This window comes from Penaeus japonicus, unplaced genomic scaffold (assembly GCF_977035675.1).
Source record: "Penaeus japonicus unplaced genomic scaffold, GWHDUDI00000001_assembly GWHDUDI00000012, whole genome shotgun sequence".
NCBI lineage: Eukaryota > Metazoa > Arthropoda > Malacostraca > Decapoda > Penaeidae > Penaeus > Penaeus japonicus.
This window is the reverse complement of record NW_028234414.1, coordinates 15,073,170-15,077,639: the sequence shown is the minus strand read 5'-3', so window position 1 is coordinate 15,077,639 and position 4,470 is coordinate 15,073,170.

Sequence of the window (4,470 nt, the reverse complement as noted above, 5' to 3'; positions counted from 1 at the left end):
TATATATATATATATTATATATATATATATATTTATATATATATTATATATATATATATATATATATTTACGTATATGTATATGTGGAGGTTGTCTTTGGCTGCGTATACTGATCATACCAGATCAATATATGTAGTGATAACATCACAGGTTAGAACATTACAGGTTATTCCATAGCGCAGTTAGTCTGCAGTTATGGTGCATCGATAGAAATAGTCACTACAGCACAATGGTCACATCATTAACTATAACACAAACACTTTAAATAGGCGGGGAAACAGGTTCAAATGGTTGCGTGTCGTTCCAGTCAATCGGTATGTCAAAATTCCTGCTTATTTGGATGCTTCGCATCGCGCCGGCCCCGAACTTGTCCACACGCGCAATCAGGAAGGCAGTCCTGGAGAATGTACAGGGCGTGGCCAAACGAGGAATAAGCTCGTTCTGAGGTCTAAGGTACTTGAAAGGCATCCTATTTGTGTAGAGTGCCTATCCATCAAAGTTAACCTGACTGACCCGGCTTTGCCTGACTATGTGGATTTTCGTATAGTATTTGCATAGATTTATTTGTGTATTTGATATTTTTGTATCATTCGTATATACAATCTTTATCAGTCTCTACGGTATATATTATATATATATATTATATAATATATATATATATATATATATATATATAATTATATTTATGTATATATTTATATATATGTATGTATATATCGGCTACTCGACCCACTAAAAGAATTGTTGTGATTCCGTTGCTGCCGAGTGCCCGCGGGAATTGTCCGTGAAAATTCACTATCACTGCTCTGCTAAGAGCACATAGGTAAGTTCCATGACGTCTCATAAGGCGTCTGGTTAGACAATTCTTTTAGCGGGTCGAGTAGCCGATCGGTCTCACCACTGTATCTGTCAATCTTACGGTGTGGGTTCGAGTCCCGGTCAGGGACTCGGTCAGGGAGGTAGAATTTGTATATATATTAAATGCGTTACTGCATTCTACCATCTTCTCACGTATATATATGTATATATATATACACACAAATATATGTATATGTATATATATATTTAAATATATCTATATATACAGAAAAAAGAAAAAAAAATTATATATATATATATATGTGTGTGTGTGTGTGTGTGTGTGTGTGTGTGTGTTTATCTATCTATCTATCTATTTATCTATATATATGTATATAAAAAAAAAATATATTATATATAATATATATAATATATTTAAAATATGTATATGTATTATACATACACCACACTCACACGTCACACACATTTATATAATATATATAGATAATATATGTATATAGATTATTCATACATTATATATATTATATATATATATATATATATATATATAGTACATACATACATATACATTTATAATGGATATATATATATATATAATTTATATATATATATATATATATATATATATATATACGTATATAATACACACATACAAATTCAAACATACATACATACATATATATATATATGTAGATATGTATATATATATTATATATCTATATATATACATATATATAATACATATATATATATTTATATATATATATATATGTATATATATATATAATATATATAGTATATAAATGTATGTAATATATATGTATGTATATTTATACATATATATAAAATTTATATAATTATATATATATATACATATATATAAATATATTGTATATAATATAGATATAGATACTTTTAGATATATAATATATACATATACATATATTTATATATATAATATATTTATATATATATATATATATATATATATATAGTTATATATATTATACACACACACAACATACCACACACTACGTATATATATATATATATATATAAGATATATATATATAATATAGATATATATATATAATATATAGAATATTTAAAGATATATATATATATTAATATTTTATAGTATATATATATATTTATATATATTATAAATATAATAGATATATTATATGTTATATATATAGATATATATATTTTATATATAAATATATATATAATATGTATGATGTATATTTATATATCCATTATATAAATATATTAATATATATAAATATATATATATTATTATATATTTATATATATATATAGACTATATGCAATATTCTGGTATCATTCTTAAATATACGTATATATATATACAAATATATATAAAATATATATATATATATATATATTATATATATATATATTGATATATATATATATATATACAATTAATATATATATATATTTTAGATATATATTATATATATATATATACATATTAATATATATATTTATATATTTTATATAATATATAATATATTTATATAAATAATATATTTAATATAATATATATAGTTATTTATGTTAAATATTATATATATATTCATCTATTATATATATATATCCATATATACATATATATATATATAGAAAATATATAACTTATATATATATTGATATATATATAATATATACATATATATAAATATATATACAAGATTTAAAAAAATTAAACATATATAATATATATTATAAATATATTTATATATTATATATATATACATATATTTGTAATATATATATATATATATATATATATATATATATATATATATATATAGATAGATAGATAGATAGATGTATATATATATACATACGCGAGTATATACATTCTCTAATGGCACTATATATACACATATAAACACATTTGTATGTATACATATATATGTGTATGTGTGTGTGTGTGTGTGTGTGTGTGTGCACTTCTTCAATATCTATCTAAGCTTTATCAACATCGGTAGAATTGCATTCTTGGGAAGTAGGACGGATTTTACACCTCGTGGCAAGCAAGGAACTTTAATGTAAGCGTTTAATATATGGCACCTTTCACCCTTTACATGACCAGGCTGTCCCATTTCCTCTTACATTTAAATTTATAATCTATTATTGCTGTAGCAATAATGGTAATAATGATAAAAAAAGAAAGACAAGAAATACTCATAATTCACTAGAACAGAAACCTTCTACTGAGTCAATATTCACTTTGGTCGTCAAGCAGAGCATCTAAGCTAAAAGACTTCATTTTTAGTTAACATACCGGTAACAATATTACCAATATAGTCAACCAAGCGTGTTATTGAGAAAGACAAAAACACTTCCAGAGTCTCTGTAGCCACTGTTTTGATTGGCAGTGACGTGGGGATCCAGCTGTGTGTACCTTGTTAATCAGACTCCAAATTAACCAGCAATACATCCTTTTCTCTGTTACAGACAAATGGTTGGACAACTGAGAAAGGGATATTCCACTTTTTTCAGATCAGTGAAGCTGTTGCCCAACTTCCTACTAAGAAATGAAGTGCATCTCTCGTTCTTTTCCCATGAAAACTTCTTTCCTTTCCTTCTGAGAAGCTTGATTGCTTTCAATTATTCAGTTTATTCAGTGCGTCCTTGGCTTTAGTTCCCTCTTCCTTTAGCGCTATTGTATGTACCTCCCTTGAGGCATCTTTTTTCTCTAACACCTGATGTGCTTGTGTTTGAATACAGGCGCCTCTATATGGATAATCGATCGTAATGCCAGTTCACCGGAATGAAGTTCTCCGGAAGATGCTCGCTCACCAACACTCGAGCTAGTTACCAATGCAAGCGCGATGCTGCATGTTAAGGAGATAACAATGCGCCCAATTGGCAGATCTAATAAAAGAGACGAGCTGTTCACCGACATATGTAATAGGGATTATATGGAAAAAAGTAGTTCATAGCAAATTTTCTGGTGGTGCATTATAGATAGTCATTCAAGTAAAAAGTAAAATCCAAATTTCGCACACCATTGAAGAACAACAAAACCTATTCTAATAAAGCCACATATTTCCTTTTAAGATTCCCTCTTACTATCATGTCTAAATTGGTACCATGTAAGATCAACGAAGAATTGTGTACAGTAGGCTCTTTCCCATCAAACAAACGCAAAACGCCATTATTAACCTATTACGGACGGGTGTCAACACGTAGATGTCAAACGACTCAGTGGCCTGACGACGGGTGGCAACACAGGAACCAATAGTTTGACGTAAGAGGTGAGTGGATCGTTGTGTATTATTAAGGGTGAGTGAGTCGCAGAGAGCATTAACTGTAATGACTTAATGACTTGAATGACTTGTAATGCCTATCGCATCATACCTGTGTGATTTCGGTTAGAATCCCAAATATAGGTGGCACCACTCTCTACTAGCACCATAAAAAAATAAAAAATAAATCTCTCTCTCTCTCTCTCTCTCTCTCTCTCTCTCTCTCTCCTCTATATATATATATATATATATATATATATATATATATATATATATATATATATATATATATATATATAAGGATAAGGCAGATATGCGGAGCTGCTCCAGCCGGGCGATGGCCGCTACTTGCTACTTGTGAATGTGT